We start from the raw sequence: 13846 nt of genomic DNA on the forward strand, positions 1-13846 counted from the left end.
ATGTGTTGCTTCGTTTGTCGCAAGCACTCCAGACCGATGGAGAAACTGCACGTATCTATCTATCGTTCCGTTTGCTGTTGCGTGTAAAGGGAACGCGCCTTCCTTATAGCAGGCTTTGTCTAATAGCCTTGTTTTTTGTTGTTATTTTTTGTCGTGCGTGTTTCCACTATCTCCAAAAGAGAGTGCAGAGCGCTGACACACGTTGCGAAGAATGAATGGTCCTGGTGCTTTTAAAGCACTCGACAAGACAGGTTGATACGAGATGACGAATAACACTTTGCTGCAAACTTCTTAACGCTGCAGTCGCGCTTTGTTTCTTTACCCGCCCCCTGTAATTGTTGCTAACTACTGAAAATGACCGCTGCAGAGCTTTAGGTGGATGTCGTGTAGAGTGGCACAAAGATGGCGAAGTCTGAATAACAGGGCGAACTAGACATGCAAGGAAAGCTGTTAGCCACGTTCTCTTTATGTTCAAGTTCCCGTTCCCGGAATGCATTTCACTCGTTTGGCATCGCGCAGACTGTTGTTAAATTTAACGCATTGGGAAGCCATTTGTGTATAGGCAGGCAGCAGATGTCACATGTAACTATATCAACTACTCGATCATGGATACGAGGGGAACTGAGCTGGCCTGGCTAGCCAGGGAAGAACCAAGATAACAGTCCAACCGTAACTTCCTTGTCTCTCCATAGAGGGAACGGCACTACCTGCACATCTCCACCTGTTGTATCATGGCGTTGCTAATTCTAAGAATACAGGGTCGGTAACAAAAAAAAAAGTATATGTGACAGAGACCAACAAAGAGAATAAAAAAAAAAATAGCGAAAGAAAGCAAGAGAGAAATCTTGGAAGAGTGGGGAGGTGAGAGTAGGGGAGGGGGAGGGGGGGGAGCAGACTAAACAAGAAGCAATATGCAAAAAAGGATTTATCAGGAGTCGCCTCTTGACAAGCGATAGCGACGTCGTGAACGACCCAGCAACGCAATGATACAAATGAAGGAGTGGAGATACGCAGATAAGATCCCTGCGTCTCTATTACGCGCTCCATCCGGGCCAGTCTTTTTTTTTTTTTTTTATCATCACGTGCTTCTACTCGCGAGATGCAAATGTAGCGAACACCGCTCTCTGTTAGCTCAGCGCACGTGCTCAGCTCGTGCTGTCTCGCGCTGTGCCCAGTGAACCAAGTATAGGCTACGTGTCGGTTTTTTCTCATCTTTTAGCGCTTCAGAAAGATTGCTTTCAGAGAACTGCTCCCGCTCGCCGCTTTCGGGAATCAATTATCGTTCTTTGATGCCCACCGATCGAGAACGCTGCAATATGTTTTTTTTTTCTTTTTGATACCCGGCTTGTTCGCTCTTTGCGCACTTTTCCAACAAAAGTTGTTCGCAAGTGCTAATCTGACGCGTTTGCAAGGTGAGCTGCGTCACTGATACATATGGAAACTGTTGAGAAGAGCGTGTTGCCGGGCTAGTTGGTGATCCATTGGGTAAAAAATTTTGCGCAAAAAACACAAAGGACAAAGAAGAACACATAAGACGTATGACAAGCGCTAGTCATAGCGTATGACAAGCGCTAGTTTAGCGCTTGTCATACGTCTTATGTGTTCTTCTTTGTCCTTTGTGTTTTTTGCGCAAAATTTTTTACCCAATGGAAACTGTGCCTTCAGACCCTACCACTCTTTCTCTAGCCTTACCACTCGAGTTCCTTGTGTACCGAAATTGGCCTTGTATTGATATATACACAAAACAACACTGAGCAACCACCGCTTCGGCATGCTATAGATACATTGCACTTCTGCCCAAAAGCACTGCGAGTAAGGCTGATGGCATTAAAGCGCGTTTTACCATGCACTGTGATAACAGTGCGAAAATGAGCGATAAACGCACTCAGACTCACTTCGTAATTGTCACTGGAGTACTGCTGAACTCTGCACCATTAATTTATGCAACATTTTGGAGAGACCCTCCTCTTGTTGCTAGAGCTATATTAATCTACAATGTAAAAAGGAGAGAAAGAGAGATAGAAAACTTGCGCCCCTGTTCTAAAGTGCAGTTGTTGCTACATATGCTACATTCCCAGTGTGCTAATCGCCATCCGAGCCCGAAAAGCTTTGCTGCCAGAAGAAAGCCTGTAAGCACGCTCTCTTGTTGGTGCTGTGAAGAAAAAAAAAAAAGAAAAAAAAAACTAGCTACGATGAGTCCAGCGCGATCAAACAGACCCGTACTATGTTAACACACACGAAGTGTTTATTCACCACAGATGACCACACCATGCGCCTGCTACTGCTGTCTACGCGCCGTAAAGAAATTGTTCGCCGAAGTGTTGACGCTGCGAGGTCATTAGCCTACACATACACAGACAGCCGCAGCAACAGCGAGCATCTCGCACTTGTAAAACGTGCTGACATGCGCTCTTCAGATATTCTTCTAGTTCACAGTAGCTATGTTGAAGCACTGTGCTGTTTTTCCTTGGCACAATCCCCCCCCCCCCTTTTCTTTTATGTGTGTGTATCTCTAAACACTAAGCTGGCTACATCGAGTGTCTCAAATGCCTTATCTGCTGACGGCTCGTTTACACGGCGCAGAGGGACACAGAGTTCCAAAGCTGAGAAACATTTTGGTCCTTAAGCGAGGGGCGATAGCGTGCGAAAAGGCGAGGCGACGACATAAAGAAGCCATGCTTTTGCTTACTGCCTGGCGGTGTTTGCTTCACTGAACACTGCCTTCTCTAGCCTTTTCAGCAAAGAGAGCCTTCAGTTGACAACCCTGTTTATTATGCGAAAGACGTCCCAACTTATCCAGTAAGTAACAAACAATAATAACTGTTTCCTAGCATAAAACGCACAGTCAAAACATCTTGCTTTTAGAAACGTCCGCAGAGAAGACGGGAATGAAATATTCGCTACAGCCACACACACAAAAAAGAACTTGTAATCGACATTATCAGAGATACTCTCTGACAATAACAATGCTAGCCGTACTGCGAAAGCATCTCTGAAATGCCAATTCTGAATTGAAATCGTGTTGATGACTGCAAAGTGGTGAGGGCTCGAGTCTAAACGATAACGCGTGTTGCTCTGATTGTGGAAAAGCTTTCTGATTTCGGCTCCCGCATCATCATCCTCACCTTCCATCTTACCTCTTGGGAAAAACCCCAAGTATTATGCTCGTTATAGCTTGTTATATGTGGCCTACTTTTCTCCTTTGGCGCTTACCCACTTACTGCAACACCTTTTCTGTGAACTCTTTTCTATATTCCAGTCATGGGGTGCAATGACGGTACGTGTTCAAAGGTTGCTGGAGAATGTGTGAAAGAACTGCTGCAGCGTTTTTAGAATTGCGTCCTTTTGTGCAGGCAGTAACGAACGTAATTTCAGAATGATGACTTGTTGATTATCGCCTCCGGTGCTCTTCTTCTTTTTTTTTTTCATTTTATTTTATTTTAGCATTTGCCATACGGGATAAAATGGGGTCAGCTGAGGTATCTATGTATGCCATTCTGATGCATATACCTTAGCAGGCTCCGGCTGTTATATTAATTAGCCCATCAGCCGCCTGAAGAAGTATTTCATCCTTATAGACGTAAGTCCAACCGGTAATGCACACACTCTGGAGCATTAACTGCCGTTTTCTTTTTTGTAACGTTAAGTTTGAATAGAGTGGTAATGGATGGCAGAAAACAGTGTTTTCCCGAAATTACCAGGAACAGCCTTTGTCTTGAGGTGAAAGTGTCCCAGCAGGTGGTGATAATGAATAATAGTTCATTAAATTCATTCACTCATAATACTTAATTCAAGATAACGACCAGAAGACAATTTCCGGATAGTTGTGCACGTATATAGCACCATTACTAAACAATGTTGAGCTCACTGGCAACTTTTAAGACTTTTGATGATTTGCAATGTGAAGTTTAAATTAAACTCTCCTGCAAAGAAATATTTCGGCACTCTTCTGCAGTGTGTATGTAGTCTTAGTGCCTACTTAAGCTAAAAGCGTGACATGGCTCAACGCCTCGCACTCGGTTATTTTCATTCCAATTGTACTAGGCTTTTAGCGCGAGCGTCGCTGCTCGTTACACGAGTAACAGTTCAGCTCGATTATCTTAAACACACGCATGAGAGGCCAACAAAACGAGGTAGTACTTGGTACTCGCTATCGTTCGCCGGGGCCGTCTCTCTCGACCCTTGGCAAGTTCGCTTGTTTTGTTCGCCTTGCAACAGTGTTCGAGGTAAGCGCGTCGTTGGTTCGGCCGACACATGTGGACACGGGGCTGCTGCCGGCACTCACCACCGCGACACAGGGCACGACTGAAGTAAAAGAAAAGTGCAAATATGGAGAGGTTCTTTTTTACGGCGCACTCGACATTTGCGTGTCTTCAAGCTATCAGTACGCGTTGGCTGACATCCCCGCGATAAAAAGACTCTCGTGTTTGAGGGCCCGAGCGCAGAAGGAGAGCCAGACAGCCCTTATGCATAGCACGCGGCCGAACACCGCTCATGGGAGAGGGCTGAAGATACGACGCATGGCTTTTGTTTTTCTTTATTTTATCGAAGAAAGGGGAATGAGAAACTGAGCTTGAGAGAGGGAGAGACAAACGGCTAATCAGCGGCCCAGCGAGCTCTTATGCAAACGAGAAGTGAGAGTCAGAAACGAGGACGTCCATTACCCCCTCTTCCTTATCTGGCTGTTGCGGAGGGTGCCTTTAAATGTCGACACTGACCTCGCCCTATTGCTGGCCCTCCGAACACGCGCAGTGGCTTTCCCGCATTACCCTGCCACCCTGTTCGAATAACTCGCTTTCGCCGCATTAGCTAGCAAGAAGAGAGGGGCGAGGGTGGAAGGAGAAAGAGAACTGCATTCAAGCGCTGGCAACATTCCTGTCGCAGTCGAGAGGACCGTGAGAGTTCTTGAAGAGCGTCACTTCACAATTGTCGCTGGCAAACCTGAGAAATAACGCACAGCATTACCTTTTTTTCAAGAATTAACACCGCTAAATCGTTCAAACCAGATTTCGTTAAGCCAAATTTCAAAATATAGTTTTCCCCCGAAACTGTAGCCAATGCTAGAATTTTAATGGCGCAAGGCGTTAAGCTGTGGCCGAAAAGCGCGTAGGCACAGGACAGGATTCATTACTGGTTTGTTTCTCACGGCGGCTTTTCCAAGAATTTCGCACTAGAAAAGTCGAAAGCTTGGCTAACGGGAACCTTGCAAACATGTGTCACCAGTGAATAACCGGTGACGTTTTACGCTCGTAAGGCCAAAAGCCGCCTCTCTAGCTTAGTCTGAGAAGATTTCAAGGAAGAGTTCGGTAATGTATCGGAAAAAATCCTGTGGTGCCGGCACGCGGTGGCCGCCCGAACTCCATCGAGACCGGACACGATATTACCAAGACAGATGGCGCCTCAGAGTTCCCAAGTTTTAAAGAGGCTTTCGCAATGCAAACTGCCCGTCTACGTCGATTTTCCAATGTGGAAGCATCTCAGAGGGTCACAGGCCGCTATCCTGTTGTACCCTTAAGGTGGAGCTAAGTGGCCCTCTGATTTTTTTTTTTTTTTTTTTTTTTCACGAGCAAATGGCAGCTGACTCGTATCATAAGATCAAACCAAAAAGGTACTTTGTTGAGCTGGTCGGTACAGAACGCAGCCTGGGGAGGGAGGGGGGGGGGGGGGTACGTTGACAGTTGAGGGGGCGCCTCTCTTCCCTGAAGCCTAGAGTTAGTGGCTGAAGCCAAACCCCTCCAGCCCCCCTCGAATAGAAAAATCTGGCTGGTGTTACGTAATACCTAAATTCCGTTATATGTCATCGCTTCAACCGCCATGCCAAATGGCCGATACAAACAATAAGAAAAAAGGTGCGTGGCGGTAGGGAATGGGAGCGGAGGGTGGGGGATGGAGTGCAGTTTATTTGCAGAAGGGTTAAGAAAAATTGAGTGTCAGCTGTCCGTTAACTTTGCTTACAATCACGGCCAGCACATTCTCTCGCTTCTTGCCAAGCTCGGCTGCTGCAGCGTGCTTTGTAATAACCGAGCGAGCCTACTGCCCTCTTTAGAAGGGAGCAGGAACTAAGCGGGCATGACTCAGTTTACGTCGCAAGTGTCTTTTCCGCGGGAGTTGTTGATAACCATGCACGGCGTCAGGAAGGGGCAAACAAGATAGTAAGTAACAGACGGCTCGTGCAGTCCGCTACAAGCACGCGATACACGCACATGATAGAGAGCAAAAGAAATCTTCCGAGCAGCCGCTATCGCGCTAATGGTAGCACCTGTGTGCGGTAACCGTTCATCATGCGTCAGCAAGCAAGTAAACTGTGCCTAAGCTTCTCTTTTAAAGAGTGGCATGCGCGAGTGTTGTTCAGCACTGTCCTGGGCATTTTTTTTTTCGTCTCAAGGTAAAGAAAAATTAATACGGATCACCAGTAATCTATAATCTATACCCTTTCCGGCTTTTCAACTCGAGGTGTCGCAAAAAATGATGTGAACGTAGCTTTCTGCTATTGTCAGTGTTGTGGCGGTTCCTTATCGGAATATAGGGACAGGAGCAGCCCTGAAGCGATGCTACTCGTTTAAGCTGAAATGAAACTTTATGGGAATAGAAAACTGGAACCGATGTGGGCGCTCACGATGGAAGCGGTAGATAGGCATGAAATATGCGGTCAGACTTAAAAAGGCAAAATCGGTCGACAATGCAGTTGTAGAACGCGGAATGGGCAGACCTCGCTCAGGCGAAACTCGCAATTTTTTGCTTACCGAGGACAAAAGAGAAAACTGAGGGCGAGCTACTTCTTGATTTTAGCGAATGAGTGAATAAATGAATCAATCATTGCAGCTTTTTGCCTGCCTAAGCCCTGTAGGACAAAAAAAAAAAAAACTTCGCGTTTTTAATTTGCTGGAATAAAACAGGCGACACTCACCTAAACATTTAGCGTAGTGGTATAGTGGAGATGGCTGAAGAGAACTATTCTTTACTATGGTCTTCCGCTGCTATGCACGATGTCACATAGTTCTAGACTTCTAGAAGGTGCAAAACACATACCACGAGACTGTGGCTCCATCTCTACCAGAGGTTTGAAAATTGAGAAAGTACTCTCCTTGTGATTTCCTAATCTTGTCGGAGTGGGAACCATGAAACATTACATCTACTTCCGATGAAACTGCATACTACAGGTTACCGTGCTGTTGGTTTCATCCAGGGGCAGATTTAAAAAAGGCTGTCGCCCCCCCCCCTCCTCCCCCCTCTATGAAAAGTTATTTTCATAGAAAAACCGTACTGAAGCTCATTCATCGGGCCAAAAATTCTGGATATACATGGTTCGAATGGGACCGCCCTCTCCAAGAACGACCCATAAGCGACACATAAATCCGCTCCTGGTTTCTTTAAAATTGCGCATTTATAGAAATCACATGCAGCAGAAGAATGTAGATAGTCACTTTTCTATGGACCTTATGATTACCGTAAAATACCGAGCAAGCGGCCCCCACTCGTGTGAGCGCCCCCTCTCCTTTATAAAAAAAGTTAAATTGGTTCACAGGAAGGGAAAGGCGCAGTAACTGTCACACTTGCTCTGTGGACACCCGAACCGCGCCGTAAGGGAAGGGAGGAAGGTGGGAGTGAAAGTGGAAAGAGAGAAAGGGGAGCCGTAGTGGAGGGCTACGGAGTAATTTCGACCACCTGGGGATCTTTAACGTGCGCTGACATCGCACAGCACACGGACGCCACTTCGTTTCGCCTCCATCGAAACGCAGCCGCCGTGGTCGGGTTCGAACCCGGGAACTCCGGCACAGTAGTCGGGCGTCTTACCACTGCACCACCCCGGCGGGGCGCAAATTTCACATTTCACTAAACTACCAAAAAGCGCCCTCCCTCGGTCCCGAAAAGAAGCGTTTTTCTGAAAGTTTTGATTTGTAGCGAGAGATGTTTGTCGATCTAAGATAATTCAAGTCGATCCATCCAGTAGTAAACGAGAACCATGTGAGCTGCCTCGTTCTTCTGTTGTTTGACGGCGTCGAGGTACAGTGGCTGGAATAGTAGAGGACAGTCGTGTTTCTGCGTGTACTATGTTTCGTACACAGTGCAAAAGAAAATCAAGGTCATCGAGTGGCACAGGTTGAATGTAAAGAATGTGCACCGAACATGTCGAGATTTGATGCTGGACCGCAAGGGAGTGCGCGAACGGGACAAGAACTACGAAGTTCTTCTACAACAGAACTTCGAAAAGTCTAAGCCACGGCGCAAGTTAGCGAAAGGAACCCCTGTTTTCAGCGAGGAAGTGGACGACGCTCTTTTTGAATTTCTGAAGCGCGAAAGAAGTGCTGGACGCGCCGTCAGCAACACACTGCTTTCTGAAGAAGCTTTAAGGTTAGCGAATAACCTGCAGCTTAGTAACTTTGTGGCCTCCAGCATGTATATGAAAAAGTGGAAGGCATGGTTCAATGTTTCTATGCGGCAAGCAACGAATGACAGCCAGAAAAAAAACCGAGGACTTTTGGAAGAGACGAGAGCATTCCGTGCTGCTATCGGCTCTCTACGACGACGCCACGACTTCACTGTCTACAACATTGCGAATATGGCCAAACCATGGTTCGAACGGACGCTCCGGCGAACCGGACTAACAACCTCGTGGGGGAAAGTAGTATCCGGATTGCCAACACCGGCGGCGCCAGGCAGGGTTTTACAGTTGCCTTAGCAGCCTGTGGCTCTGGGCACAAGCTTCCGGCGTTCGTCATCTTGAAGAAGCTGAGCGGAAAAATTCCAACAAGGGCTTTCAAGACCCTTCATGTACCAGGTGAGAACATTTGGCTTGCTATTTTTCCACCGGGATAATAGCGTGATCCATTATCAGCTCCTGTTAAATGCAACGTGTTTTGTTTCATCCTTAGCGAATTGCCATGCGACCGCTTCAAAGAACGGCTGGATGACGTCAGAGAAGTTTAAGGAGTTGCTGACGAAGATATTGGGTCCAAATACTGACGACATACGGCGGCTCCTCGTGTTGGGTCAGGCTCCTATACACAAGACCCAAGCCGCAAAAGACGCGATTCAGGAATGCGACACTGACATTGTGTAGTACGTGCCAGCCGGTTGCACCAGTCTACTTCAACCTGCTGGCGTGTTCTGGAACAAACCGTTCAAGGCCAGTCTTTGGAGGGCCTGGGAAGCCATTACGCGGAAGGGGGAGAGAACGGCGAAGGGAAATCTGCGGAAACCATCAAGGCAGGACGTGCTGGATTTTGTAGCTGAGGCGTGGGTTGCCGTCCCAGAAGAAAACGTAGCACGTTCGTTGAAGGGTTACGGCATCACGAATGTTCTCGACGGGTGTGAGGACGGCGAAAATTAACAGCGGTAGTGAAAAAGAATGTCGCTTTAAGCGAAGTTCGAAGCTGACAAGGACATGAAGTTGTCCTATTTAAGGTGGGGAAACTTGAGTGTGATGATGGAGCAACCTTCCCCTGCTCGGCGTCTCTTCGAGACAGCGCGCGCACACAAGGTGGCACGCGGAAGAACTCCGCGGGCGCGCTGGTTGATTTATATGTTACCGCTTCTCGCTTCGCGGCTCCGTTCGCTGTTGCCCACTCCGAGCTTCTCAAAAACCTGTTAGTTAGTCTGCATCAAACGGAAGATATCGCGCTGTTTGTTGACCGTGGATATAAGGCGGCCGGTCGTAAACTGGTGCAAGCAGGCTCCGGCAGCGGCCCTTCTGATCTCGCCAACAGCGGCTACCGCCACCTGGACACGGCGGTGTCGAAAGCCCGTGCTTTCATCGAGAACGCTCCGAGGTTGCGAAGGGCAGCGCAGTGTACTACTGCGGGGAACGTGAAGATATACGCTACAGCACGATGTGTATACGCCTTGGAATCTTCAAAGCAAAGCCGCAGAGTGGCGGGGCAGGCGTGAGTGAAGGCAGCGCGTGTCAGACGTATGATTTGAAAAATGGTCTCTTCGCTGACTATAGCAACCAGCCCTCCCTGAACGGACGTTACGCTGAGGGATGTTGCGGAAGCGAGACGTCAAGTCCAGCACAGGCGCATCGGCCGCCTCTTCAACAATACTTGCCGGCCTCTCACTATTTGACAGTTCAATATCATCACGACTTGCAATGCTGGAGTGCGTAACAAGAGTATTGTTTATTCTGTATTACCAACTAGCCGGCACCTCAACGCTTGTTTATTCTGTTTTTTTATATATATATAATAAAAAATAGCATCAATGGCAACACAAGAAACCGAAAATTTCAATCCATAGACTGAAAGCGAAACAAAATTAAACAGAGCACAACCAAGTCGAAAAAACAAACAAACCTACAGAACCATGTTGTTGTTGTTGTGGCTGTATAGAAGAAAGAAAAGAAAATGCACGGGCCTGCTACTGGCTCTGTAGCTGAGCCACCGCCGCTGCCTCGTGCGGACAGAAGAGAAAATAGACAAGAAAGAAAAAAGAAGAAGGAGAGAAAAACGCGCGCCGCAGCAACAGCCATCGTCCGCCACCACCGCAGCGGTGGCGGGTGCAATGACGGCCTACAACAGATAAAAATTCAGTGCCAGGCCAGCCCCCGCCACAAGCGGCGGTGACCCACCTGTCCCAGCCCCATCAGGGCAGGATCGTCATCATTCCAGAAATACCACGAAATATCTGAAGCTTTGTCGTAATGTCAGATTTTCGTGAAGTTTTGCTGTACTCGCTTGTAGTTCTGAAGATTTTTCCTCTGATAGTACTTTTCTGCAGCCTGTTGTCCTTTGGTACTTTTCTGTTATAAGTGCACAAAATTTTTATGTTACTACATACATTTTTGTTGGCGCAACAAGTCCACGGTAAAAAGCCGCACTGTAATTCTCTTGTGACGACAGAACATTTTCTGTAGTTTTTTTTCGACAAGGAAATAAGCCTATAAGACAGCTTTTAAAAAAGAAGTAACATCCTCTAGCGCACTCCTTACGAGAAGCAGGGACTGTGGCCTTGGCCCTTCGGAGTTAATAATATAATAATTGGTTCACAGGAAAGGAAAGCCGCAGTATCTGTCACACATGTTCCGTGGACACCTGAACCGCACTGTAATGGAAGGGATGAAGGTGGGAGAGAAAGCTGAAAGAAAGGGAAAGAGAGTATTGCTCGGAATACCAATTGTTTGCTACGGAAGGAGATTTTCGCTTCAAAACAAACGAAGCTTGCGCAGTTACCAGGATTTTTAACCGAGGTTTCAATCTCATCTGATAATTCTACACCGAGGCTTCTAAAAAATACCGGCGCCCGTTGTATGGCGCCATGGTCGCCTCGACGCAGCAGTGCCGCACGTGGCAAAACGCTCGTCAGTGGGACGGCGAAGATGGCGAGGTAGTGGAGCGCCCGCTGCCGGTTCCGTTCGGTGAGGCATACTCGAGCATGTCTCCACCCGTCGTTCTGCGGCGTGGCTTTCAAAGCAATCGAACGTAGTTTCTTCGATCAGGTAACCTTGAAAAGCATAGGACTACCTGTCATATACCTGAAAATGTCGCGCCCTCGACTTCCCAATGCGCTAGTAACGCCGTCATTAGGCGCTTCGGCGGCATGACCTGTGGCTGCGCTGCACCTTGGTCTTGGTTTTGTATAATTTATTGTTGGAACTCACCAGAGGATCAAATACCGTAAGGCCGTGAAGTGATGACGCCGTAATAATGGTAGTTGTAATGGCTTCCACTTTTTTATTGAAATCAGGAAAACATGAAAACGAGAGCTGGAAAAGTAGAACGATAAACAAACATGGCCGAAGTGTGATTACCTTTTCTTGTAGGAAACGTAAAGAAACAGATGTACGGGACTCCTTGCTCATTTACGCTCGTATGGATCACTAAACCAAGCCTTGAAACCACCCAACTTCTTCACAGAAATGGACAACTCACATCAGCATTATCTGAACATATACAACGATACTCAAGTGGAACACGTCGGAGCTGTTACAGGTATTTTATTTCGGAAATGATATATTTATAAGTTCTCTCTCGGCACGCCCCGGAGGTTGTAAAAAAAAAAAAAAAAAGGTTAATTTTCAGTGCAAAGATTTTCGGACACCTGATATGATGGATGCACTCATAGGAATATTTTGCTTTCGTTTGTCGAGGTCTTCTCCCAGTGCCGGAATCCGATCGCGATTGACGACACCTGTCTAGGGAATTTGGAGACAACAGTCCAATATATTGCCATGCACGAAAACAACGTGAGAGCGTGATTTTTTGTCAGATAGGCCCCAAAACCACTAAGAGAGCGTTTATTGCCGAAGGGCTCGCCGTGGTTGTTTGTTCGTTAAGGTGTTTAGCTTTCTCAGCGCACCGCAAGTTTTCGGGTCCGATACCTGGCCGCGTTAGGCGAATCTCGATGGAAGTGAGGGAATATGCCCTTGGAGTTAGTTTCCTAGTTGAACGTTATGAATCTCGGACAATTGAAAATAAGTCAGAGCTTTTCACTGTACCGCGCCACTCGTAAGCGGCGGCTCGTAGGAGTTTCGCTAACTCTTTTTTACAACGCGTTAGTCATATGAGCAATTTCTCCAAGGTGAAGCGGTTCAGTCTTACTACGTCTTGACCAGGACATCTCGCGTTCACAAAATGGTCAGTGGTGAATACCGTGCTTAGGCGGGCCAGTAAATTGCCGCTGCTGAGAAACTGACTGATTTTTAGGAAGAAAAAGGCGCGGTAACTGTCTCACTTGTTTTCTGTAGACACTTCAACCGCGCCGTAAGGAAAGGGAGGAAGGTGGGAGTGAAAGTGGAAATAGAGAAAGAGGAGCCGTAGTGGAGGGCTACGGAGTAATTTCGACCACCTGGGGATCTTTAACGCGCGCTGACATCGCACAGCACACGGACACCTCCTCGTTTCGCCTCCATCGAAACGCAGCCGCCGAGGTCGGGTTCGAACCCGGGTACTCCGGCACAGTAGTAGGGCGTCTTACCACTGCACCACCCCGGCGGGGCGCGCTGCTGAGAAAGTATGTAAAGCGGTATCGAGTGATATGCGAGTGTGAAATACGCAAGACAAATATTTGCTACGCGATAACAAATGCGAACAAATGCTTGCGCGACTTTTTGACACTCACGAACGGAGATCTGCGTGCTTTCGAAATGAAGCTGAACTGTGTTAATGCTCGTTCCCATTATTTTATTTTATCTTGTTCGCGTTTTGTATGACGCTGATAGCAGTTTTTATAACCATATAATACTGAATGAGCTTTGTCTGTAATGAGTGTTTTTTATTGGGTAATAAGGGTATTCCACAGACAAAGCTGAACAAATGGAAGAGCCTCAACGCATGCAGAGTTCTCGGCACGTTGGGTGTGGTCGACGAACCAATAGAGGAAAGATCTAGACAAGAAGTTCATGGGAACAATTGTTGATATCACCTGCTCTTTCTGTTAGGAGATAAAAGTAAATACTCTATATATACAACCATGCGAGAGATAAGTAGGTGTGTAAACATTCAAGCCCTTCATGTACAACGTGGCTCGAACGACGATGATGGGTTCTCTCTCTTTTTTTTTTTTTTTTTCATGCCGGCCTTTACTTGTACACAGGCGGCAAATGCTGAGGTTGTAACTTGGGTCGTTGAATATTTCACATTTCCGACTACCGGTAAAGTGAGCACGCACGCAGAATTGCGGCTTCGGGGAACAGAAAGCTCAAAGCTTCTGGTTACAGCAAAATTTTAAAAACAGCTTCCGCGACCACACACTAATCAAACCCGTGGATAGCGTCACCTCTGTCTTCGAACCAACAGTATCCACGTCTCGCGCCGTTCATGCTTGGGCTGAAACCATTGTGATGGGCACAGGTAGAAATGAATCGACTTAGAAGCATCCGACGAGTTCTGCGCAGCTGTCAGTGCTGCCA

The 13846-nt window shown here is 47.2% G+C and overlaps 1 protein-coding gene and 1 pseudogene across 3 annotated transcripts in view; both read left to right on the forward strand.

Annotated features, from left to right (window-relative positions):
• Positions 1-9331, forward strand: part of LOC146186170 (uncharacterized) — an 86094-nt pseudogene extending 76763 nt beyond the window's left edge.
• Positions 1-13846, forward strand: part of LOC146186169 (uncharacterized) — a 217014-nt gene that overhangs the window by 125761 nt on the left and 77407 nt on the right. The gene's annotated exons all lie outside the window — the stretch shown is intronic.

Source organism: Amblyomma maculatum, chromosome 6 (assembly GCF_055883805.1).
Source record: "Amblyomma maculatum isolate TAMU_Amacu chromosome 6, ASM5588380v1, whole genome shotgun sequence".
Classification (NCBI taxonomy): domain Eukaryota; kingdom Metazoa; phylum Arthropoda; class Arachnida; order Ixodida; family Ixodidae; genus Amblyomma; species Amblyomma maculatum.